General features: G+C 41.6%; 3 pseudogenes; all 3 read left to right on the forward strand.

Annotated features, from left to right (window-relative positions):
* The first annotated feature begins 262 nt into the window (after positions 1-262).
* LOC115680027 (protein ACCELERATED CELL DEATH 6-like) lies at positions 263-3,637 on the forward strand (annotated as a pseudogene).
* Positions 3,638-6,144: 2,507 nt separating this feature from the next.
* LOC115679918 (protein ACCELERATED CELL DEATH 6-like) lies at positions 6,145-12,984 on the forward strand (annotated as a pseudogene).
* An 11,594-nt stretch (positions 12,985-24,578) lies between these two features.
* LOC115679917 (protein ACCELERATED CELL DEATH 6-like) lies at positions 24,579-27,164 on the forward strand (annotated as a pseudogene).
* The last annotated feature ends 393 nt before the right edge of the window (positions 27,165-27,557 follow it).

Raw genomic sequence — 27,557 nt, forward strand, 5'->3', positions numbered from 1 at the left:
TTTCCAGTGTAAGTCTCATTATTTCCAAGTCACTGCAAAGATATCTTGCTTGCCCTCACATCTGGAACGGAAAGGGCTTAAGAGTCACGATGTCATGGCCAAAGCAAATCCCATCTGCTTTTGGAAGATGGTGGGGATGCGGGGCCAATATGATTTTGGACGAACTCAATCTGTTGGGGCCCATAGTAAATGTATGTAGATCCTAAGTTTCTTTTTAACACGTATAAGTCCAAGGAGAGAGCATTCTTGAGACCAAAAAATCATGGCAGCAGAGGTAAGTCTGCAAGAGAGTGCTCTCTGGAGACAAAGGCTGCAGAGATTGGAAGCGTTATTGACGCAAGACTCCGTCTCATGCGATGAGAAGACGACCCAGGAGCTACTCGTTGCTGCGGAACAGGGCGATGTTAATGAATTCATCGGAGTCGTAGAACGTTATTGTTCCGAGGGCAACCGACGTCTGTGTCTGTGGGTCATTCTGAGCCCCTCCCAAAATTCATTGCTCCATATCGCCGCGGGCCTCGAGAGAGACGAGATCATGAGAGCCATTGTCAACCACTTCCGCGACCACCTCATAGCCAGGAAAAATTGCAGGGGAGAGACGGCGCTTCACTTGGCCTCCAGGGCCGGAAGGGCCCCTGCGGCCCGAGTCCTCATCAGGCGAGCATCGGGTGTCGGCGAGGGCGAGGTGCGGCAGGCTCTCGTGCAAGTGAGGAATGGCAGGGGAAACACCCCGCTGCATGAGGCCGTTATCAACGGCCACGTTGAAGTGGTTCGGATCTTGATAGGTGAGGACTCGCAACCCATGTATTGGGAGAACAAGGAAGGTAAATGTCCCGTGTCTCTGGCCGTCGAGAGTGACAACTTGGAGGTTCTCAGGCTTATGTTGGCAGTGCCACTTGAGCCATCACGAATTCAAGGCGTGTCGCCCGTTCATGCGGCTGTCTTACACGGCAAACTGGGTAACTTTTACTCTTTTCGCAATTCTCGACGTCATTTGTTAGCACAACGCAAGAAGACATGAAATTGAACAAGTTATGGTTTGGCATAAATCGGTTCTCGTCAACCCGCTCATGGAACGATGAAAATTATGTCTTATGCAATGGATTTGCTTGACCCGTTCAGATACAAACCGACGCGTTTAAATTAACATGTTAGTGTGTTGGTTTTTCATACACGACTAAGTTTTAACACTTTAAAGTCATATCTAAATAAAAAAATGTGTCATATCTAACAATTTTGTTATCCTTAAAAGTTTATAAAAATAAAACCAATGTTAAAAAGAATAAAGGGTATTATGAAAACACATTAGGGACACAAAAGTTATAGAATATTAAAAAAAGGCAACTCAGTTATAAACTCTAGATATGATACGAAGTGAAATTACTGACATTGCCTGCAAGCGTATTAAATGTTAACTCTGATCATCGGGCACATTTGTTTGACGGCTTATGTGGTGTTATTTGACCTGCTTTATTAGGATTGTTGTCTCATATTGAGGCAGTTCAACACGTTTATTAAAACTGTCGTGCTCGAGTTAATATTTTGTGTTTAAGCTATTAGAAGAGTGAGATTATATGAATATAAGATCTATTTAAATCTTATGAACAAGCGATGTGGGACACTTTTGAGACCTCTGACATGCAAGCTAGAGTGAACGACACGTGGAATTGATGAACATGGAGTCTCACATGCAAATTGAGGCAGAACGTGACTTTGATACCATGAGGCCACTGCCAATTGTTATGTAAGTTTAAGCCATTACATGAAGGTGTAGTTTAATATTTAAATAACCCAACACTTCCCCTCTTGCCTAGACTGGATTTTGGCCTAAGATTAAATTGCGGAATTTTATGGGACCACTTTCAATTATTTGATAAGTTTAAACTTTTAGACGAAGACATAGTTTATTACTTAAATGGTTTAAAACTTCTCATCATGCGTAGACTAGATTTTGGCCTTGGGGAGGCAAATGATCAGTCTAGGAAGTTTGGAACTTAGGATTTCTTTTTCTGATATTATGTGAAATTTTATGAAACCATTATCAATTATTTTAAAAGTTTAAGTTATTAAATAAATGCGTGTTTTAATATTTAAATAATTTTATCTGGCACTTAATCTAGACATGCTGAGGGAAATTTCGGAGAGAAATCCAAATTTGTTTGGACTGAAAGATGATAGATGTGGCACTGCGCTTCATTTAGCAGCATACATCAATTACTGTGACGGCATCGGATTCCTGTGAGAAAAATTCTCCTTGAGCGCAGTCGAATATGATAGAGATGGCCATTTTCCGATTCACGTTGCTTGCAAAGAGGGCCATGTTCCAGCCATCAAGAAGCTGCTCCGGCATTGGCCAAATCCGATGGAGTTGATTGATCAGAACGGACAAAACATCCTTCACGTCTGCGCCAAGAACGGAAGAATCTCGGCAGTGAAGTACATACTCGGGAATGCCGACCTCGAGAAGCTCATAAACGAGAGAGACAACGACGGGAACACGCCTCTGCATTTGGCCACATTGCCGTGGCAACCCGTAGTTCTGCTTCATCTCTTGCTGGACAAAAGAGTTGACCTTGGGCTTGTCAACAACAAATGCTTGACGGCTCTTGATGTTGCGGAAGAGCAAAGCAAAAGAACGGATTCTCGGCTTCAAAAGTTATGCACCCACTAGTAAATCCAAAATTAAGCATTAGTAATCACAAAATTAACCAATCTTTTCTATCTTCATGCGGTATGGACGACAACTTCCGATGAGCAATGAGCCTTCATTTTCTTGTTTGGCCCATGTCTAGAGATTACCATCAATGATTTTGAAATCTGCCGGGGCCCCTACAAGTAAAGATTTGGCTCTGTCCAAGGCAAGGGTCCGAGAAATTTTGGTAGAAATGACAGTCCAGGCTCTCCAAAAGGGAGGTGTATTGAAGGAACAGGTGCATACTCGCACGGTCGTGGCCACGCTCGTGGTGACCATGACCTTTGCGGCTGGTTTTTCGATTCCTGGAGATTACATCGACAATTCCGGAGCAGACCCAGGGATGGCTCAAATGCTGAAAAAAAGCATGTTTTATGCCTTTGTCATTTGCAACACCATCGCAATGTACAGTGCCATTGGCGCAGTTCTCATCTGGCCTTGGACACAACTTGATGACTCGTACGTTGCTCTAAGCGCCCATCTGGCCGCATTGTTGGCGCTGCTGGTGTCTCTCGGAACAATGTCCGTAGCATTTATGGCCGGAAGCTACGTGCTCGTAAGCAGGTTTACTTGGCTCGCCGCTGTCGTCCTGTTGCTGGGAGTTGGTGCCCTATTCTGTATCTGCCTTTTGTACATGGCAATGTACGTTCCTCTTTGGATGAATCAGCGCTATCTTCGCCCCATAGCCTTCTATATCATCTGTCTAGGAATTGCCATATCTAGAAGTCTACTTCACTTTGCCGAGATCATGGAAGATGAAGACTCTCGACCTGCAGTCATGACGGGAACAAGGACGTTGGTGATGTCGAACTTGTATCGCCCAGACACTTTGCCTACGGTCAATGGAAATTAGCCTTACCAATCTGTTTTAAACAAAATTTTATCTTTCAATTATCTTTACTTTCATTACTACACTTTATTTTTCCTTAACCGTAGCTTTTCGATTCGCGTCGTCAATCAAATTTCAGCGTGTATCTCTATCCTGGGTGTTGCATCATCGATTAAATTCTGGTACGGTTTGTATGTACAATTCTGTTCGAAGTAAAAGTTTGCAGTTATTTCTTGTTTGTCTAGATATTTCCTATCCGGAATCACCACAGAACCTGTCTCCTCTCATTGAAAGCCGAAGAACGACTTTCAGTGAAAGATATTTTGTCGCAGGAGCAATTCCGGTGAAACATCGTCGCACCTCCATCTGTCGGCAACATTAACCTCTCACTCACTGGAGTCGTTCGCTGCAGCTCCGTCTCTCTCTCTCTGCGTGGAGCTTGCAACCACCCCCTATGGAAGTCGTGACCTCCGTCGATTCACTCTTATTTAGGTTACTCACCTCACGCAACCTCCATGGCCGCGATTGCAGGCATCGGCTCTGTTGATAACTCAATTTTCAGAGCAAAATCTCATGTGGCAACCTATCATGCTTGGATATCGCCAGGTCATTGGGTTACGTTTGGCACTAATAGTCTAGCCTGTAACGAAGTCTGGGATTGAGCTGATCTCCAGCTATCAAGGCCCAATTGGACAGATCACTAAGAACAGGGGACTAATTAAGTGTGCATGTTCTTGCAGTTATTAAGGCCTTTGCACCGAGGTCCTAATTAGGTGAGAATGTGCATATCTCAAATCCGGTCCCAAGGACGGTGCACGAAGGCATGTACTCAATGCTCGTTTGAAAAGATTAGTCTTGGATCAGTAGAAGAGGGTTGTTGGAAAGAGGCACTGACATCGGCAGCCCCCTTAGGGCTTACCATAGGAGTTCGACGCTCATGGTCAGAATGTATGTTTTGAACCATAACTACTGCTCACTGTAAGCGAGCCTATCACAGCCATACCACCAGATGCAAGTTGGAGTAAAATTGGAGATCCATGTGTCTGGTAAACAAGCCAAACTTAAGCCACGGACGAATAAGGATTTCTTGAGGTCGAGGAGCGACTAGAAGTTTAAACCTGTGATCAAGGGGCTCCATATCCCTTGGAAATAAACCTTAACCAACCCGACCAACCACCTTGGTTGATGCGGTGGACAAAATGGATCACACAAAATAAACGTGAGAATTCGTGTGTTTTTCCTTGTTGTCCATTGGAAGTCACATTGTTTCCAAGTCACTGCAAAGATACCTTGCTTGCCCTCACATCTGGAACGAAAAGAGCTAGGCTTGAGCAGATGATTCACTGAGGTCACTGATCACAGATGAAACGATGTATATCATATGCTATCCAAAATCGCTATTCATATGACTCTAAGGTCCTGCTTATAAGAGTAAATTTGTGAATTAATAGTTCTTTATGCACAGCATCGTTAGAGATGATATTGGCGTTGTCATCTTTAACGGACTTTTTGGACATCGGACATGTCGGGGGTACTGTAGGCCAAGCATGACCCTCTGACCCCTCACTACGCTCGGCCGTGGAGAGGCCAGGAGGGTAATTTCCAATAGTAGTTTTACAGCTGAACATGATAAATGCGCAAATAGTGGCGTTGCAATTAATCTAGGCGGCGAAACGACACGTGAATTCGTTCCATCTCAAACGCATTGTATAATTAATAGAGGCACACCCATAGTTTCTTGGATTATTCAATACAAATGTAGATTATGATTATTATACTTAATTATCTTTGTGGCAACTACCCAATTTGACAGCCGACAATCGCGGTCTAGCATCGATACTTCTGTCCTGCAAAAGCCCCACGACATTATAGGACTCTAAATATTATTCCTTGGGTGATTAATCATTACGACTTAGAAAAGATATTCGCTCGTGAAACATGCAATATGAATTCTTCAAAAGAGCAAATCATGAAAGCCCGTCCGTAACATGCACACTCCATATGCAAATTGTTCTATGGACTCCGTAGCACTAATTACTCTAAAAACAGATGAAATGCAAATTTCCTTCATGTTCATGATCAATTTTCCAACCTTCTCACATGAAATTTGTCTTAATCTTTTTTTGTCATTTGATACACTTATCTGATTTGGCATATAATTAAAGAACCGTATAACATGAAATAAAAAGGAATTCACAAATCACATTACGTTTTATGTCCAATAAGATATAGCAATAATTTATTTGAAACAAGATTCTTAAAAAGTGTCGCAAAATTATGAATAGAACTGAAAAATGGATTCCGTTTTCTTCTTCATTTATGGTAAGGTTCAAAAAGAGAGTAGCCTGCATTTTCCATCAAGCTAAATTACTAAAAATATACTGATGGAAGAACTTCGAAGTCAGAATAGTCATGTCCAAACAAATACCATCTGCCTTTGGGAGATGGCGGGGTTGCGGGGCCCACATGACTTTGAAGGGCTTAATCTGTCGGGGCCCATAGTAAATGCATATAAGGTCGCGTGTGGCGGGTGCAACCTCACCAATACCTGCGATCAATCTGCTAAGTTTCTTGTTGTTTAATATATACGAGTCCAAGTAGAGCATACCTTAGGGCAATTATCATGGCAGTAGAGATAAGTCTGCAAGAGAGCGATCTCCGGAGACACAGACTGCAGAGATTGGAAGCGATGCTGACGCAAGACCCCGTCTCATGCGATGAGAAGACGACCCAGGAGCTATTCACTGCTGCAAAACGAGGCGACGTGGACGAATTCATCAGAGTCGTAGAACGTCATTTTTCCAAGCGCAATCTACGTCTGTGTCTGAGGGTCATTCTGAGCCCCTCCCGCAATTCGTTGCTCCATGTCGCTGCGGGCCTCGAGAGAGACGAGATCCTGAGAGCCATCGTCAACCACTTCTCTGAACAGTTCGTGGCCGGGAAAAATTGCAGGGGAGACACATCGCTTCACTTGGCCGCCGGGGCCGGAAGGGCCCCCGCCACCCGAGTCCTCATCAGCCGAGCATCGAACGTCGGCGGGGTCGAGATGCGGCGGGCTCTCGTTCAAGTGAAGAATGACAGGGGAAACACCCCGCTGCATGAGGCCGTTGTGAACGGCCACCTGGACGTGGTTCACATCTTGATAGGTGAGGACTTGCAACCCATGCATTGGAAGAACGAGGAAGGTAAATGTCCGATGTATCTAGCCGTCGAGAGTGGCAACTTGAAGGTTCTCAAGCTTTTGTTGACAGTGCCACTCGATCCATCAAACATTCATGGCGTGTCGCCCGTTCATGCGACTGTCTTATACGGCAACCTAGGTAATTTTTACCCATTTTGCAGTTCTCAACATCGTCTATTTGCACGATACAAGAAGAGTGATTAAACAAGTTATGATTTGGCATAAACAGATTATGACACTATAAAAATCATGCCTTACATAGTCGATTTGCTTAACCTGTTCGGACATGAACAGACACATGCTAGTGTATCGATTTTTTAAACATGACTATGACACTTTATACTCATATCTAATGACTTGTTTATCCTAAAAATAAAACCAATGTTAAAAACAGGGTATATTAAAAACACATCAGGAATTCAAAAGTTATAGGAAATAGAAAAAAAAGATTATTCAATAGTGAAGGGAAAATTACCCAATCAATTTTAAATCTATTGTACGAATTTCAATTTAACCCTAACCTCTCCTAACCTCTTCATGCTTTGTTCTATGTCCCGCTCAGATTGGATCTACCTTGCCTTCGCCATATCTCCTTCTACCTAATCTTGATCATTGTCTATGGGACAGAATTTTCGACCTGAATTCTGCCGACACTGACAATGAAAAGAGGGATGGATCTCGACGTGAAGACTCAAGGGGGCCAAGATATATATACTCAGCCTAGAGGTTCAGAGTGGGGCTTAGTGGTCAAGGGCTCGAAGTCTCAGTACCTGCAAAACTTGGCCTAGGGAAAGAAAAGTTGGTGTTTTTATATTTAACAAAACGGGCCATAACAGGGACTGGCCAATGGCATGCCAGAGTCCGACCAAAAAAAAAATGGCATGCCAGAGACTTATAAGGTGGTCTGTTGAATCAAATTATCAACTTCTACTCCCAAAATGATACCAATGAAGTAACATTAACATCTGAAGGATTAGATGCATAAATTAAGGGAAAAATCAGCTAAGCTAATGAATAAGAACGGATCATGTGTAGAGAGCAGTCAAAGGTTATTTCCCACCTAAAGGTCAGAAAAACCTAGAGCAAGATAGGATTGAAAGCTCTGCACGTCGCTCTGCACTGAGTACAAGAAGCTGTACTTATTCTTCACCCGATGCAGCTAGAAAGCCTTTAAATTTAGGGAAAATACCACAAAAAACCTCAAATTATGTCACTTGTGATAAATTTACTCTAAACTTTTTTTTGTAACACGAAAAACCCCAAACTATGTCACTTGTGACACATTTACCCCACAATACTTTGGCAATGGGCATTTTCGTCTTTTTCCTTTTTTTGTTTTTTTTTCCTTCTCTCTTCCCTCCGCTGGCCATGGCGGAGGGAAGCCGGCAAGGGCGAGGGCTGCCCTCGCCGGCACAAGGGAGGGCGACCCTCGCCGGCGTCAGGCAAGAGTCGCCCTCACCCGACGCCGAAGTCGGCGAGGGCAGCCCTAGCCCGAGTCGGAGTCGGGCGAGGGCGCCCTCGCCCGAGTCGGAGTCGGGCGAGAGCTGCCCTCAAGCGCCCAAGCGAGGGCGACTCTCGCCCGACGCCGGCGAGGGTCGCCCTTGCCGACTTCCCTCCGCTATGGCCGGTGGAGGGAAGAGAGAAGGAAAAAAAACAAAAAAAGGAAAAAGACAAAAATGCCCATGGGCCAAAGTATTGTGGGGTAAATGTGTCACAAGTAGTATAGTTTGGAGTTTTTCGTGTCACAAAAAAAAGTTCAGGTAAATTTGTCACAAGTGACGTAGTTTGGGATTTTTCGTGTCGCAAAAAAAGTTCAGGTAAATTTGTCACAAGTGACATAGTTTGGGATTTTTTGTGGTATTTTTCCATAAATTTAACTAAAAGAAGAGAAAAAAAGAAAATCGAAAAAGAGAGACTAAAAAACAGGACCTAGCATCACTTGGCAGCGGCTGCCACTGATTCAGCAGCTAGTTAGCATTCAAATAAACTAAAAGAAGAGAAAAAAAGTTAATCGAAAAAGAGAGACTAAAAAACACAACCTCGCGTCACTTGGCTGTGGCTGACCCCGATTCAGCAGCTTTTTCTGCCTCAAAAGCTTCAGGAACCTCCGCTTTCTCAGAGTTGCCGCCGTCAGGTGCAACTTTGGGAGGGATCGCTGGCTTCTCTGCGGCCGGTTTCTCTGTGGCACGACCAGCACCATTACCAAATGTAACAACTTGAGGGATTTTCCCATTCTTTTCATCTTTGTTCCCTTCCTTCAAGTCCTTCTCCTTCCCATCTTTCGTGGGCGATGGCGGTGGGGGAGGCATCTGTGAGGTGGAGGGTGCTGTTTCAGCTTGGACAAAACTTGCCTCATTCTCGAAAGACAGGTGGGCTTTTCCTGGCTTAGGACCCAGAACTACCACCACTGAGGGCTTTTTCTCGGCATCCCTCTTCCCTCTCTTCTCGATGATTGGAACTTTCGAGAGATGATCTCAGCTGTGGCTTACCAGTAATGCTTTTCGGCTTACTTGTAGAACTTCTCTTGGTTGGCCAAGTACAACTGACATAAACGAACAAGTAATGCTCTTGAGGTGACGTAATGAAGTTTTCTTTGGCGTTTCAAAATACGAGGATAGAAATGTAGTGAAGTGAAAGGTGTTGGAAGAGTGATTCTGTGACTACTTAATGGCAGTTTTACCTTCTCTTTCTCTGTTATTGGCCTTGTTCGTTCCGCAGTTGAGCTTCCTTTTCTCATAGAAATCTCATTTAGACTCTTCAGCTTAGGCAATTATCTGATTCCGCATCTCCTTCTCCCTCTTCTCCTTTTCCTTGATGTTATGGCGTTTTGACTGCATTCAAGAAGTGGTTACGATTTCCTTCCTCCTATCTAAAGTTATCTACCACTAAGTTTATGGAAAACAGAAGTGTCTGATAATGGAACTGTTGTCACAGAGGAATACAATGCAATCTCTATGCAGAAAGATCAGGTAATGCTTTCAGAGAACAAGTAATGAAACTTCCCACTGAAAAATATAAAGTAAATTTTCAACCAAATCCTTCCTTCTAAACGGATACAAATGAAAATCAACGCTTACGAATAGGAACTATCAAGTTCCTATTCAAGGTTGCACCAAACTATATGCGTGAAGACTTATTTGCCATGTAAAAGTTGTCTAGGAAATTAAACTAAACATATCTATCACTCTTAAGGAGCACTGATAGCTGCTATTGATGGATAAAAACATAGCATAGGGTAGATTGACCAATATTCAATCATTGAAACAATCGAGATATAGTCACAAATGGAATGTTTTTGACACTGAACTACAATTAGAAGATCATAAATTAGAGAAATGAGGTCACATTGCATTTGCACTAAACCCAACAATATGACTGGATAATATAAAAGGAAAAAATTAATAGAGAAAAACACTCACCACCTCCACTGACATAATGCGGCTCCTTCCTCGACCATCTCACTTGGTGGCGGCAACAGAGGCCTATCCGATGCAAAACCACCTCCACCACCCTCCTCCTCCCTTACTCCATTCATCACTGACTTGAAGGTTGAGACGAAGTCCGGGTTCGAAGTCGTTAGGGCGAGCCTGTAGACATCCGGCGACACCTAGACATTGAATGATAGGAAAATCTACATTAAAAAAAAATAATAAGACTGAGACTAAACATTACCCTTGCTGGATATGTAAATGGCATGTTAAGATGCACATGTGAGCATTTTCAATCTTTGAAGAATTTCACATGAGATAATTGATGAGGAATGAAATAATTATAAATCCAGTCTGTCCATGAATAGATAGTTAAGCTTTTGAAGAAGTGCAAGTTCTTACTTGGCTTCCTATTCTTTTGCATGATAAACGGAATTAAAGCCAACGTGTTGATTGGATAGTGCTAAATGTAACAGTGTTGGCATGCGTGGTGATTATATCGACCAACGAATCTCGCACAATGAAAAGTACCCGGCATGAAGTTAGGACTAGGGCGAGGCAATGGGCCATATCTTCCAGGCCCATCACGATTAAGCTCGGGCCTGACACGATAGGGCTTGTGCCTAGGCACAAGCCCACTAGACTACGAGTCGTGCCCCATTTTGAGCCTAGGCCAGGTCAGGCCCTAATGCCCTAATCCAAGCCCAATGTTTTTTTGGAGAGGCCGAAACCATCGGCCTGTCACATGTGCCCAATGTTATAGAAGTTTTGGGGTCTCAAGAGGATCATTTGCACCATTTTAGATTAAACAAAAACAAGTTATAAAAATCTACCGAGACAAGCCCTTATCTATTTCGCTGATGTTCGTGAAAGCATAGAGCTTATAGTCTACTACAAGTGGCGGACCATGTTATTGTGTCATCTTATTTGAATTCATTAAATGATCAAAACCACAAAAAAGAGATCTTATAGGTCATCAGAATCCTTAATAGTTTTTTTTTTCAGTGTCCTTAATAGTGATTAGCATATATCTAAGTGAAGCATCGATGTTGACGTGCAAACACTGCATAATCACAGTATTTTGTTCTTGCTTTTAACCTCAATTTACTGTATTGTTGGAATCTATTTCTTTTAAACAAGTGAAAATCAAGGAAAAAGTTCACACATTCTCTACCTTGAACCTTAAGGGACTAACATATGAAGAAAAATATATCTTTGTATGTAGTCTGTATAAAGTCATTTGTTCCAAGTGGGGGCAATCACAGGCAGAAAATTCTTCTCCTTACCGGATCCGAGCCAACTGTGATCTGAATGCGTATAATATAAGAGTACAAATCCCCTGTTGCATACCGCCTTAGAAAAAGGCGAGGTTTGACAAAGTTATCAAAGCCCTGAAGATGAACCTAGAAAGCAAGGAGTAACTTTATTGACCATCTTTACCAGGCTTAGCCCGACAGGGGACTCGTTGCTTCATGTGGCAAAGAACCTAGAGAAGGATGGCATCATGAGAGTTATCATCGATTGCCTTCCTGAGAATCTACTCACAGACTGCACTTCATGTGGCAGCCAGGACAGGGAGGTTGAGTGTAGCCAAAACCCTCATTCACTGGGCAAGAACTTTGTCCAATGTAGAGGGCGAGGCTGCGACGAATGGTCGCTGTGAAGTGGTTCACCATTTGGTACTCAGACTCGAAACCACTCAACTGGGAAACAAAAAAGGGAAACGGACATTGTATTTGGCAGTCAAGGCCAAAGACTTGGAGATCCTCAAACTTTTGCTCGCTGTTCCATTTAATCCATCAAGGATTCAGGGCATGTCCCCTGCTTATGCCACGGTTCCTAACATGTGATTATTGCGTCTTTGCCAGCACTGATCCAAGTCCTAGGATAAGAAAAAACTCAGGCTATGTCTGCATGAGAAAACTTTTACCATGAGTCGTGTTGGTCATGATCCTCATCGCCTTTAATGCAGATAGTGAAAGAGATGGCAGAATGGAAGGAGGAGCTATTCTATTGGAGAGATGCCACAAATGGCACTCCACCACATTTAGCGGCATATCTCAATTACTGTGATGGGGTCCAGTTTTTGCTGAAAAAATTCACTGCCAGCACTCTTCAGACAGAGAAGGCAATCTTCCGATTCACCTCACATGTAGATATATCATTTCCTTGGGACAGTCAAGAATCTACTTTTGTGGTGGCCAGATCTGAGCGAGCATCTAAACAGACATGGACAAAACATCCCGCGTGTTTCGGCAAAGTACAGCATATACTAAGCCTGCGAAATACATACTTAGGAGCCCTGAATCAGAGAAGCTTGTGAATGAAAAGGACAGTGATGGGAATACGCCACTCCATTTGGCCACAATGCATTGGCAATCTGGAATTTTGTTCCTTCCCCCGAGGGATACGTGAGTTGATTCAAGGCGGTGAATAGCAGATGCTTCACAGCCCTTGACATTGCCAGGGAGCACTTGAAAACGGGCGATCCCTACCGGAAGGTATGAACGTCTTTCTTTTCGGAGGCGATGTATAACAGCTGGTCCCGTATATCTCTTGAATTCAGTCGTTCCTAAAGCATGTGAAACAGAAATTGGGTGTGCACTGATATAAGGATAACAAAGGCCTTATGGCCATAGACTTATGGCGGGTATGCTTCATGCAAAATACAATTTTATGAAACAATGTGTACTTTTCCTCGAATTGATAATTGCTCAGATATATAGTTAACCACGTAGCGTAACGAGATATTCAAAGGGACCTTGGGTTATTAGGGACAAGCCTAGAGTCAAAACTGAGATTTCTTACGATGGAAGAAGCAATAATATTTTCTTGATACTTTCTTTATTACCTACAGGCAATCCATCTCCTTTTTCTCTTCTCTCTTTCGGTCCAGGAGTTAATTCATCGTCTTCACTGTCCATATGATAGTGATATCATCTCCTTTTTTAAAAAATTAAGCAAAGTCTGCTCCTAAAGAGCCAAAAGACAAACAAACATATATTATATAAGTTTCACGTTAGGTATAAAGAATCTTTTAACCGCGGTCGACATCTATGACAAATGAATATTCACATATTTGTAAGAGACTTTTTAAAGAGTATCTCTGATATTTGTTAACGACTCTTAATAAGAAAATATTCCAGCTTCCAACATATTGTTTATACATAACACGAAACGTACTACGTAATTCCATTTGCCCAAGAACATATTAATCTAATAATTCGCACCTTCCTCGTGATGATAATTTATGGTTTAGCATCTTATGATCACCCGATTTAAGAGAAGAATCACATGTTTAAAACATTAGAGATAAAAGAATAGATGACAATTGGAGGAGAGTGCCGTGAGAAATGGACAATGAAAGAGTTGGTGAGTAGCAGGGCATTAGAGACATGGAAACTTAATTACATTAGTTAATTTATTTAAGAATTGGCTTATCAATCCATTCATCGGCACATTAGTTGTTGATCATCTAAGGAGTAAAATAACTAATTGAAAAGAAAAACGAAAGAAGAAAAAAAGAAGGGAAAAAAAAAACAAATACCCTTTCTTACTTTTGACCTCAATACTATTTCCCCTCTTTCTTTTTTCCTCAAAATACCGCTAGGTATTCTAACAATATAGGATCTCATAGACAGAACGACCAAGTTGCCCTCCCCTCGAAAAAAACCAATCACACCGTAATTCTCATATCGCCAAATAGAAACCCCAACCTCCACCTCTCCAAATCCTAAACTCCTCCAACTACCGTCACCTGTCGCCGTAGGACACTACCCTACACCTTTGGTCATTGTGAGCTCTGTAGCCCTACTCCAGCTGTTGCCCACTACTGCGAAACCCCACTCTCTTTGTTTTCTTTGAGCTGGTGCTCTCTCTCTCGCCTCGTGGCACCCATCGCGCACGACATCAGCACCTACGTATCATCACCACTCAGCCACCCCGTAGAACACGGCCTCTTGACGGTTGAAAAGATATTGTTACCGTCATGTAGGAGCTACTAGGGGTGAATATCGGTCCCGAATCAACTCGAGAATCGGACCGAACCTACCGATTCTAGATGGTTTTCACGGGGTCAGTTCCCAATTCCACAAACTTGGAACCAGCAATAGCGGACCGGACCAAACGAACCAGCCCAATTATGTTTTTTTCCCTTATTCAGTAGAGAGGCAGAATAAATTGAAGAGAACCTCCATGTTATATTCAAGAGATCGAATCTCTTTTAGCTAATTAATTCCAAGGTTTAAGAGAACCTCCGTGTTATAACTTAAAGAGAACTCTAATTTCGTGGAAAACAAACTGGGCGATTCTCTAATTTTGTGAAAAAAAATAAATTGAAGAGAACCTCTATGTTATATTCAAGAGACCATAATCTCTTTTAGCTAATTAATTCCCAGTTTCTTTTTTTTATTCTCTATCAATAAAAAAAAAAAACCTCCGATCTCGGTTAACCCTTGAACCAGACCGGTCGGTCTGAGTGGATAGGTCGGTTTCTGGTTTCACAAACTGTGAACCGACCATATTCGGTCCGATTCTAGGTTTCAGGATGGGAACCAATCCAGCCCCACCATGAAACTCATCACTACTACGATGGAAAATAATTTCCAAATGGGCCAAGTTGGGCCATTGTAAAACCCGGTGCCAAGGACTGCACTTCTTTCCTTTTAATCAGCAAAGTGATGAGTAAATGTTTTCTGAATGAACTTCGAGAAATCCCCACTTTGATGAGCAGCTATGATTGTTTCAGATATTCTGCCGCTGGGATTGTGTATCATACATTTGTGGACATCATGAAATGACATTAGTACCATTTTACCACTGCAAAGAATAAAATGAGGATGAAGTCAGTGTGTCCAAACTCGAGCAAACTTTATTTATACCAAAAAAGTTTAGAATATGCACGAGTGTTGTAAGCCCAATGGTAAGAGGATAACATTGTCTTTAATGACGTTATAAGTTCAAGTCATGTCGTGAGGCTCGTACACTTACTAGTGGATTGAATAACTATGAGTCAAATAGAACATTTTGTAACGGGTGTAGGTTCCCAATGGCGAGAGGAGATGGCTGTGCTGATCTTCCCTCCTCACTATCATATAGCAAATTTCAAAAAAAGTAAAATGAGTAATTTTACATGTACTAAGAGTTACTAAGAAATTTTTACCAAATGATGCGACAACTCGTGTGGCTTATGCCATGTCATCAAGTATGTGTACAGTAAGCAATGACGACACATAGAAAAAGGAAAGAAAATACAAATTAGGCAAGGTTAAAAAAAGGTTTTTCTTTTCTTATTCTATTTTCCATTTCTTTCAACTTAAGGAAACAATTCCGAGCTTCACCTATTCTACTAGAAGTAGAATTAAAGGGGGACAAAGTGAGATTAACTTGCATCCCATGAATATCTATTTGTACACATCTAGTATAATTGGGAAAAATTTGTCCACAACATGGCGATAGAGGGCAACCACAGTACGAGGATATGTTATTCACGAAAGACGTAGTATCATTGGGGAAAAAGAGGAAGATGCAGGGATCAGATCCGACGAGTCTCGAGCTGGGCCCACCTCGTTAGGAATATGTTTTTCACTCATGAGAAGACCTGTGCTCCATTGTTCAATGCATGAAAGAGACGAAATAGGATGTGGAGGCCTCGCTGAATCAAAGTACATCACCTGTGCTCTGTCATTCAATGCATGAAAGAGATAAAATAGGATGTGGAGGCCTCGCTCAATATCAAAGTCCATCACCTGTGCTCTTTCATTCAATGCATGAAAGAGGGAGAATAGGATGCGGGGTCTCACTTGAAAGAGAAAAGCGTGATACTGCTAAGAGATGTGATATGAACCATGCACGTAGGAAGTTAGAAACCCGTCTCAACTTTCCTTAAATGCTATAACACCCCCTTTCTACAATTATATCTACAACACCATCCGGAGGTTACATATTTAGGTGTCAGTGTCACCCCTTAGAAATTGTTCGGTAAACCTAATGCATTAATAGAAATGATTATGAACAGCAAGGTTTGATGCGAATCATTGGGGACCTACTATTTTTAGTGATGCAAATTTAGGGTGTATTTGGGAAGACTTTTGCTTTTTACTTATTTAATGGTATAGGTTTTTTTTCCCTTCTTTTTTTTCTTCTTTCCTTTTTCTTTTCAATTAGTTATTTTACTCCTTGGATGATCAACAACTAATGTGCCGATGAATGGATTGATAAGCCAATTCTTAAATAAATTAACTAATGTAATTAAGTTTCCATGTCTCTATTGCCCTGCTATTCACCGACTCTTTCATTGTCCATTTGCCCTCTTTTGATTTTTTTCCCTCAAAATACCACTAGGTATTCTAACAATATTGGATCTCATAGACAGAACGACCAAGTTACCATCCCCTCGAAAAAAACCAATCACACCGTAATTCTCATATTGCCAAATAAAAACCTCAACCTCCACCTCTCCAAATCCTAAACTCCCCCAACTACCGTCACCTGCCGCCGTAGGACACTGCCCCATACCTTTGGCCATTGTGAGCTCTGTAGCCCTACTCCAGCTGTTGCCTACTACTGCGAAACCCCACTCTCTTTGTTTTCTTTGAGTTGGTGCTCTCTCTCTCTCCCCGTGGCACCCATCGTGCACGACATCAGCACCTACGCATCATCACCACTCGGCCACTCTATAGAACACGGCCACCGGACGGTTGAAAAGATATTGTCACTGTCACGTAGGAGCTACTAGGGGTGAATACCAGTCCCGGATCAACTCGAGAATCGGACCGAATCTGCCGATTCTGGATTGTTTTCACGGATCCGTTCCCGATTCCACAAACTTGGAACAGGGAATAGCGGACCGGACTGAACGAACCAGCCCAATTATGTTTTTTTCCCTTATTCAGTAGAGAGGCAGAATAAATCGTAGAGAACCTCCATGTTATATTCAAGAGACCAGAATCTCTTTTAGCTAATTAATTTCAAGGTTGAAGAGAACCTCCGTGTTATAACTTGAAGAGAACTCTCATTTCGTGGAAAACAGAACTGGGCGGGTTCTCTAATTTTGTGGAAAAAAATAAATTGAAGAGAACCTCTATGTTATATTAAAGAGACCATAATCTCTTTTAGCTAATTAATTCCCGGTTTCTTTTTTTATTCTCTATCAATAGAAAAAAAAACCTCCAATCTTGGTTAATTCTTGAACCAGACCGGTCGGTCTGAGTGGATAGGTCGGTTTCTGGTTTCACAAACTATGAATCGATCATATTTGGTCCGATGCTAGGTTTCAAGATGGGAACCAATCCACCCCCACCATGGAACTCATCACTACTACGAAGGAAAATAATTTCCAAATGGGCCAAGTTGGGCCATTGTAAGGAAATAATCCCGAGCTTCACCTATTCTACTGGAAGTAGAATTAAAGGGGGACAAAGTGAGATTAACTTGCATCCCATGAATATCTATTTGTACACACCTAGTATAATTGGAAAAAATTTGTCTACAACATGGCGATAGAGGGCAACCACAGTATGAGGATATGTTATTCACGAAAGACGTAGTATCATTGGGAAAAAAGAGGAAGATGCAGGGATCAGATTCGATGAGTCTCGAGCTGGGCTCACCTCGTTAGGAATATGTTTTTCACTCATGAGAAGACCTGTGCTCTATCATTCAATGCATGAAAGAGACAAAATAGGATGTGGAGGCCTCGCTCAATCAAAGTCCATCACCTGTGCTCTATCATTCAATGCATGAAAGAGGGAAAATAGGATGCGGGGTCTCACTAGAAAGAGAAAAGTGTGATACTGCTAAGAGATCTGATATGAACCATGCACGTAGAAAGTTAGAAACCTGTCTCAACTTTCCTTAAATGCTATAACGCCCCCTCTCTACAATTATATCTACAACACCATCCGGCGGTTACATATTTAGGTGTCAGTGTCACCCCTTGGAAATTGTTCGGTGAACCTAATGCATTAATAGAAATAATTATGAACAGCAAGGTTTGATGCAAATCATTGGGGACCTACTATTTTTAGGGCAAAAGGACATTATAAGTGCCATAAGTTGTGTACGGAAATCACTTTGGTGCCATAACTTTTTTTTCGGATTACTTTGGTGTCAACTTTTTTGAAAAACGATCACTATAGTGCCAATGCTGACATGGTCGCCGGAAATCTGACATGGCTCTTTTTTTATTAATTTCCGATGCTGACATGGCTCACCGAAAATCTGACATGGCTCGTCGGAAATCTGACGTGGCTCTTTTTTTGGTCGGAATTTTGGCCGGAGTCACTAAAGTGATCTCTTTTCCTCCGATTTGGCACCAAAGTGATCCGAAAAAAAGTTATGGCATCAAAGTGATCTTCGTACACAACCTATGGCACTTATAGTGTCCTTTTGCCCTATTTTTAGTGATGCAAATTTAGGGTGTATTTGGGAAGACTTTTGCTTTTTTGCTTTTTACTTATTTTAAACCTTGCGACGCATGTATTTTTGTTCAGAACATATCTCTCAAGATCTAAGAAAGCCTCACTTCTCTATACTTCATATTGCTTGCATGCAGTGCAAAAGAGTCCGTAAAAGGCAACTCGGATGACAAAATTGAGAAGGTTCGCACAAAATTACTACCTTACTGTCAGTGTTAGTGTTAGTTTTAAGTTTCACATTGCTTCTTAGCATGGTAAAATGTTTTCGAAATTCAGGCCAAAATACCAGTTGTAGCCTTCAAGGCACCAAGTTGCACGCTAGTCGAGTCCTTGTCCCCTATAATTCGAATATAACAAACCAAGGGGGAGGAGATAACACGAAAGGTGGTCCAATGGTCAAAATGAGATTGACCATTGAAGGAAGTGGCCATTCTCGGGCCAAAAGGAAAAACAAAACATGAGATTGAAGCATCCAATCAATAGAAATCGGTACAGAACTTTGATGTTTACCTATCATCTTTGGTCTCGGTATGTATCAAAATAGGTTTTATTTGGCTGTTACTCGTAACTGTTAGGGAATGGCGTTTTCTTTTAACTGTTGATTTCTTTTGGTAAATTTTACGTTACTCATCCTTTAACTTCTATTTAATGCGAAATTTTTAAATCTTCAAAAAAAATCATATATACATTCAAAACTTGATAATTTTTTTAATACCGACAAAAAAGTCACAAGTAAAAATTATAACTAGATAACCCTCTCCACAACGCCGCGGGCTCATGATTGAATGGATTATATGCATGGTCCTAATGAAGCCGGAACAAGGATATCACATGGCAAGTTGGTAGGAAATGCATCCAACCATTCACTTTTATTTTGTTATTGTTTGAATTCTTTAATTAATCATGTAATAACTATAAAAAAAGAGATCTGGTAGGTTATTAGTGTCCTTAATAGCATGTATCTAAGTGAAGCATCGATGTTAATGTTGGTTGCGATAAAACAATACCCAAGATCTCCATAGTTAGAATCTAGAACACATATAATCGAGTAAAAGGAATTTGTGCACCTGATTTGGAATCCATCATTATTGATGCGGAATAGCGATGATCATCAACACAAGTCTTTTCCTCTATTACCCTCCGTATCACTGGCTCAATGAGACTGCCCTCACAATTAGCGTAAGCTCCTTATGTGAGATAATGTGTGCATTAGGGTTAGAGGACGGACTTGAGCACTATTTATAGAGTTTTAAAGCCAGGCCCTCTCATTATGGGCCAGGCCTTGCTCAATCCACACTAGCCAACCCCATATTAGACTATTTAAGAACCCTTATATCTCACTTTATTAGACCAACTCCGTAAAACGATAAATTACAATATCAATTAATGTGGCTCACATTAGAAAAACTCTTACAGTTAACATGCAAACACTACTTAAACACAGTACTTTGTCATTTCTCTTAACCTCAATCAATACTATTGCTGGAATCTCTTTCTATTAAGCAAGAAAAAATCAAATAAAAAGTTCACATCCTCTCCATCTTGAACTTTAAGGGACTAGCATATAAAAGAAATGTTTCACTGGAGGTAGAGAACACTTCATCTGACTCAATAATTTGCTTACAGTAGGGGCAATGCCAGGCAGTGGCTAATAATGGATGTAATATGAAAAAGAGTACTTAAATTAGTCACCTGCCCACTTTTTTATTCTTTTTCCAGTTGCTTCCGTCTAATAATAATATAATAAAGTAAGTTAATAACTCCTAGGATGGCATCAATTTGTTCATAACTACAAAGATCAGGTCAGATAAGCATCCTAGAGGGAGTAGGGATAATGACTAAAAAGTCCTAAACTTATTATACGAATGTCAATTCAATTCTAAATGTTTTAATTTGTCCAAATTAGTCTGAAACCTTTTGATAATTTACCAATATAGTCCTTCTAATCAATTTTGGTTAGAAATCGCTGATGTGGATAATTTTTGCAATTTTTTTCAAAATTTTCTGAATTTTTTTATAAATATTTTGATTTTTTCTTTTCTTTTTCCTATTCCTTTTTTTTACTAAGTCCGACAAGGGACGCGAAGCCCCTACTGGCCGAGGGTGAAGGCCTAGCCCTCGCCAGATCTAGGCAAGGGCCACGACCCTCACCAGTGGCTGATGGGGGCTTTGTAGCCCTTGCCTAGTGGCCGGCGAAATTCGATGGTCCACAATGGAAAAAAATGAAAGAAAAGAATCAAAAAAAATTTGAAATTTTTTTGAAAATTTTATAAAATGCAAAAAATGTCTATGTCAGCGCTGGCAATGCCACGTAAGGCGGTCGGCGTTAACGACAACGATTGTCGATCAAAATTAACCAGAATGACTATATTGACAAATCGTCAAAAGGTTTAAAACTAAACTGATCAAATTGAAAAGTTTAGGACTAAATTGGCGTCCATACATTATGATTATGACTTTTTTTTGTAATTTTCCCGAAGAGAGTAGGTTTGCTTTTGACACAATTGTCTAGTGTAATTTTTTTCATTATTTTCAATAGTATTAATCAACCGAGTATATATTTTTCTTTTCCCTTTCTTACCTATCAAATGCAACTTTGAGAACCAAAATTAACAGAATCTGAGATATTGAGGGACTTACTAGTATTAAGAACAAACAAAGGCCAATTCTTTCTAATAAGCTGAAATATCCGAAATATTTATCTGTGATCATAAATATTTTGAAGGATTTCATATGCCATACTTTAAAATTTTTTTCCTTTCGGAAAGGCTATCTCCCAATGAAAAATCACCTTTTCTCGATAAATCGATTCCAATGCAACAGAAAAATTATAAGAAAGTGAAAAGCAAAAAAAAAAAAAACAAAATCAAGGCTGCAATTGCTATAAAGCAAATATAAAATATTAATTAATTATTAAATAAAAAAATTGAATATTCTCATGCCAATTTTGATCTTAATTAAATCAAGATTTTTTTTTTTTGGAAGTTTTTCCCATATTGAATTTAATTAGGAATATTGCTTCACACTACGATCTGTCATGTAATTATATAAAACATCTACCACTGTACCCTTCTTACTTGGGAAAGGGGAGGTGGGGAGTTCGATTCCCCACCTTCTCAGGGGAGCTAGGGGTGGGGATGTATAGTTTCAGATATGGGTTTTGACTCCCACGTCCTGTAAGAAGCGGAGCAAAAGTTTGAGAGTAAGTTGAGAGTTAGAATATGACGGATAAAAAAAAATTATATAAAACATCTAATAGTGAATTTATTAAGACGGCAAAAGTTGGTGGAAGAGGGGACAAAATTAAGTTAGTTGAGAGTTAAGACTGACCAATCGATTTGTTCAGTGTGATTCACGTGAATTTCACTATATCTAAGAGATATTAATGCTATGGAGCGCGAGATCATTTATGATGGTTTTTATTATTATTCCCAATTCTTTTGTTCTGTAGATTGATTTTCATCTATTGGTAGATCAATAATTTAGGGTGAGGCTCCTTTTTATGATGGGGTCGACATTATACGAGATGAGTCAATATTATTCTCTGAATTGATCAAAAGAATACTTAATAGACTTATTTTATCAACGATGGAAAGGACAAAATCAATTATAGCGTAGAAATTATATTGAAACTTGTGTTGTTTTTTAAAAGTGTGAGTCTCACTATTTTTTAACAGGGTAATTGATATAGTTTATTGGACAAAGAGGGGAAAAAGTATCAAAAAAGTCTTAAACCTATTGCATTGGTACTAATTTAGTCATAAACATTTTCACATTGGAACCAATTCAGTCCATTCGGCCAATTTAAGCCAGAAATTGCTGATGTGGGCATCAGCCGTCCTACCGGCGCTGACGTGGATATTTTTTTATTTTTAAATAATTTTTTCGAATTTTTATTTATTTATTTTTTTCCTTTCTCTTTTTTTTTTCCTTATCACTCGGAGGTCGCCGGCGAAGGCGTCTCACCAACCTTTGGTGAGTGTCAGCGAGGGCTGGGTGAGGCTGCCCCTCGCTAGATCCGGCAAGGGGACCCTTGCTCTGCCCTCGTCAGATCGAGCAAGGGGACCCTCGCCTAGTCTTCGCCATCTGGGCAAGACCGAATCAGAAGCAAGATCGTCATTGTTTGTTGCATCCCAAGTTTACAATTAAGACTCTTAACGCGCCCGGCGTTTTCGTCGTTCTTAGGCGGAGGCACCATCTCCATCTCTGCATCACACGAACACACAAACTCTGTGTGAGAGAGAGAGAGAGAGAGAGAGAGAGAGAGAGAGAGAGAGAGAGAGAGAGAGAGAGAGAGAGAGAGAGGGCTTGGGCAAGGATGTGTGCCCAAATTCAAGAGAAAATCTGAGTGCCTGACGAAGCAATTATGAGTGGAACAACGAGAGTTCCTGGACTTAAGATGTGTGCCCAAACTCAAAGCTTATGCAACAAGAGTTCCAAATTTGATTCGAGAACAAGTACAACTTCTAAAAATGCATTGTTGAACCCAGATTGAACTATGTTGGGGGATTGGAATGTGCACAACAGGAGTACAGGTGACATCCTTTGCGTTGTTTGGAAATGTACTTTTCCGCCAGTCTACAGTCCAAGCTCCTCTACCCAGAACGACGAATCCAGATCCAGACCTGGAGACACCGTGACACCCCACCACCGTGCTTCAACCTCAACCTCCTCACATCCTGCTCCTCGGTGTGGGTCGGGCTCGATCTGGATGCCGCTGCGATGACCGTCACCCTTGCCCGTACTCTCTCTTTCTCTCTATGAGAGAGCGCACGCTTGTTCGTGTTCGCACCGTTGCCCAAATGGCTAGGGGCCTTGCCGCCATCGCCTAGGGCCTCGCCGCCTTTGGCTAGGGCTGGCGTGGGCTGGGCGAGGCCGCCACTCGCTGGCAGCCGACGACCTCCACCGGCTGGCAATTGGCCGAGGTAATAAGGAAAAAAAAAAGAGAAAGGAAAGAAAAGGAAAGGAAGGAAAAAAAGAAGAGAAAAAAAAGAAAATAAAAAATTTGAAAAAATAATTTAAAAATTAAAAAACTATCCAAGTTAGCATCGGCTGTGCCACATAGGATGATCGGTGTCCACATTAGTGATTTCCGGCCTAAATTGGCCGGATAAACTGAGTTGGTACCAATACAAAATTATTTATGACTAAATTGATTCAATTGAAATGTTTAGAACTGAATTTATGCCAAAACAATTGGTTTATAACTTTTTTTTTACTTTTCCCGACAAAGACTTCACAACTTCTTGGGCTGATCACTAATTGACAGTTGGGTCTAAAGTCAATGACATTGGTGGAGGTGAGTCGGGAAAATTATCAAAAAAGTCTTAAACCTATTGCAATTGTGCCAATTCAGTTCTAAACTTTTTTTATTGCCAATTGAGTTATAAATCTTTTGTATTTGTACCAATCTAGTCCATTCGGTCAATTTTGGCTGGAAATCGCTGATATGATCGCTAGCCGTTTTACATGGTGCAACCAGCGCTCACTTAGATAATATTTAATAATGTTTTTATTTATTTACTTATTTTTCTTTTCTTTCTCTTTTTGGCGACCGGCAAGAGGTAAGGCCTTGCCGGCCACTGGCAAGGCTCGACCTCGCCGGCCAGAGGAAGAAAGAAGAAAAAAAAGAAAGAGATAGAAAAGAAAAAAAAAGGAAAATAAGAAATTCAAAAAAATTCAAAAAAATATCAAAATATTATTAAAATTGTCAACGTCAGCGTCGGCCGCGCCACGTAGGACGACCGGCGTCCATGTCAGCGATTTCTTGCCAAAATTACCCGGATTGATTGAATTTGCACAAATACAAAAAGTTTGAACTCAATTGGCAAAAAAAAGGTTTAGTGATGAATTGACACAATTACAATAGGTTTAAAATATTTTTGTTAATTCTCCCGAGGTGAGTCTTATCGGGTGTTGGGTCCATGTGAAAACTTGACCTTTATAAAGACAAGGGGCGAGTGCCTTCCTTTTGCATTCTTACAACGTAAGGAGGGAAGAGATTAAAAAAAAAAACCTCCCGCAGTCCGAAATGGATCACGCAATAAGCATAGAGGGGAGTGTAACAAGGGCAATGCAAAACGAAAGGCTTGAAGCTTTGAAGGTGAGATACGTCCCAACTCCAGAAAACCAACAGCAGCTCGAAGATGGTGATCCGAACAAAATTATGGATTGCGACCTCTATGGAGCCACGAAAGAAGGGGACGTTGAAAAATTCATCAATGCATTAGAAAAGGTGTCCGAGTCGAGGAAATTACCTTTGTCGCTAATCTTCGACCAAGTCACCCCCTCCGGAAATTCATTGCTTCATGTAGCAACTAGCTCTGAGAAAGATGATGTCATTGAGCTCATTCTCGTTCATTTCCCTCGCCTCGTGTCCCTGAAAAACTCCTCGGAGGATACTCCGCTCCATGTCGCTGTTCAAAATGGAAGCTTAAAGGCGACAGAAATGCTGATTCGCCTGGGAACAGACTCGGAAATTATATACTGGAAGAACAAGGATAGTAAATCTCCATTGTATCTGGCAGTCGAAAACTACTTGAAGTATTCCGAAAGGAAAAATCACAAGGGGGCGGGCTGGGAGATTCTTCAGCTTCTCTTGCAAGAATATGCTCAAGATGAAGCTTACGCAGTCAAGATACAGGGCATGTCACCAGTTTTGGCCGCACTCGACGGGTGGAGCTCAGGTAATGGATACTTTTATGTGTAGTTCTAGTCCATAATTGCACAGATGTCAGTAAATTGCACTACTTTTTGCTCGTTTTCCAAAATTCATATTCGTCCAATTTGGAGAAAAGCTTGATAACAGCTTTCGGTCAAAAGGCAAATAACTCTGCGGGAGCTAACAGCAACAATTATCTTAACGAGTTAATTGCACCCCAACCTAAAAAGTGCTATGACCTATAATATCAGATAATATATTGGAAGAAATTATTGATCGGCTTCCGAAGTTACTCCACGTGCGCGATGAAAACGGGGGGACACCGCTGCACTCTGCAGTAGCGTCGGTTGGACATTGGTGGGCAGTGCAGCTGCTGCTGGAGAAATGCCCTTATCTCGCTCTTCAAACGGACAAAAACGGCTCCTACCCCATTCACGTCGCTTGCGAAGGCGACAGCGACTACGTGTTCCGCATGTTAGAGAAAACGTGGCCCAACCTCGCAGAGATCAAAAACAAAAATGGTCAGAATATTCTCCACGTTGCAGCCAAGGCCGGGAATCACCACACGGTCAAACACATACTCAAGGCACGCGGCGAGCCCGTCATCGATACGCTGCTGAATTCGAAAGATTTCGATGGAAAACACACCCCTCCATTTGGCATCGATGCACAACCATTGCCCAGTTATGCGCTCTTTGACAAGGGACATAAGAAGTGACTTGGGGCTTCTGAACAACGACAAGTTGACCGCCCTGGATGTGGCCATGGAATCCGGAAGCTTGTCAACGAAATATTCAGCGGTAGTGTAATTTTGGTTGCAGGCTGTGTTTACTCTGAATCTAATATGTTCGGGATTGATGACTAATTCTCTGATTTGAGATTTGCAGTTGCAAGGACGTGCAATTTTGATTGTCGCTGGTGTACAACGAAGTGAAGGTCAAGACGTTCTATCCCCAAGAGAACAGCGTTCTGGAGCAAGCAAATCATATCACGCCGAATGGATGAAGGACCAGGTTAACACTCGATTGCTAGTGGCCACACTTGTGACCACCGTCACGTTCGCTGCTGGCTTCACCTTACCCGGTGGATATAATGCATCTAGTGATCCACGCCCAGGAACGGCGACTATGCTGCACAATAGAGTGTTTCAGGTTTTTGTAATTTCCAACATGTTAGCCATGTACAGCTCCATCCTTGCGGTCGTCGTCCTCCTCTGGGGTCACATTACTGATTTCTACATAGCGAAACAAGCTTACCTCATAGCAGGACCATTATTGTTGATGTCTCTCACCGGCATGTCAGTGGCATTTATGGCAGGCGTAACTATAGCAGTGAGCAAACTTGCTTGGCTCGCTGTCCTTGTTCTGTCCACCGCAGTATTTTTCCTCGTGATGCTCATAATGGTTTTGTCAGCCTTGATATTCCCGTTCTCCAAGTCTGCTATGCGTATTGTGTTCCGTTACTATCTAGCCGTGGCCCTATGGGTATCTGCAGTCCGGTTTATTGTCAAATTGTTCGTTGCTTGTTGTGAGTTTATTATGAGTCCAGATATATCTTCTACTTTTCGGATTATATGTTTAGGGTTCGCACTATTGTGTACACGTAGGCGGTAGGCCTGTTTATTAGCTAACTGCCACGTGTCCTGGGCCACTTTTCAGATTTTTTAAATGCTCCGTCTTCTCCGTTACCCTTTCCTTCTTTCCTTGGTTGCTCTCGTCTGAACATTAACCATAGCATCCCATGTCACTTCGAACCCAAAGCACGAAAAATTCCGTCCACTGCCTTTCTTCTTCTTCGAATCCTCTCAGCGTCGAGGCCAAGAAAATGTCGGGCTGTGAAAAGGGAGGCAAAGGGCTGGGCAAGGGCGTCGCGAAGAGGCACCGGAAGGTCCTGTGCAAGAACATCCAGGGCATTACGAAACCGGCAACCGGCAGCTGGCCCGCCGTGGGGGAGTGAAGCGAATCAACGGGTTGACCTACGAGGAGACTCGCCGGGTGCTGAAGATCTTCTCGCGCACGGCGGAAGACGGTGACCGCCATGGACATCGTTTTAGGAGGGTTTTCATTTATAGTTGGTGATGTGGTTGTCGACTTATAGTGAGTTGTGTGTTTCCAATAAATGAACTCGTGGGGTTTTTGGTTTGATGTAAGATGGGATCTATATTTCGATGAATAGAATATCAGTTTTGAGTTCTTCGATTTTGCTTTCTACTTGTGTTTTGGGATGAGTTTGGCGTTTTTTATTGGTGCTTCGAAAAGATGGTTTCGGAGTTGCGGGAAGTTGCGAAGAAATAAACAGAAAACTTCTTATAATGCGTGGGTTCAAACAGAGTTGGACGCGGGGAGCATA

This window comes from Syzygium oleosum, unplaced genomic scaffold (assembly GCF_021117445.2).
Source record: "Syzygium oleosum isolate NSW1041296 unplaced genomic scaffold, Sole_v2.1 Sole_v2.10, whole genome shotgun sequence".
NCBI classification, from domain to species: domain Eukaryota; kingdom Viridiplantae; phylum Streptophyta; class Magnoliopsida; order Myrtales; family Myrtaceae; genus Syzygium; species Syzygium oleosum.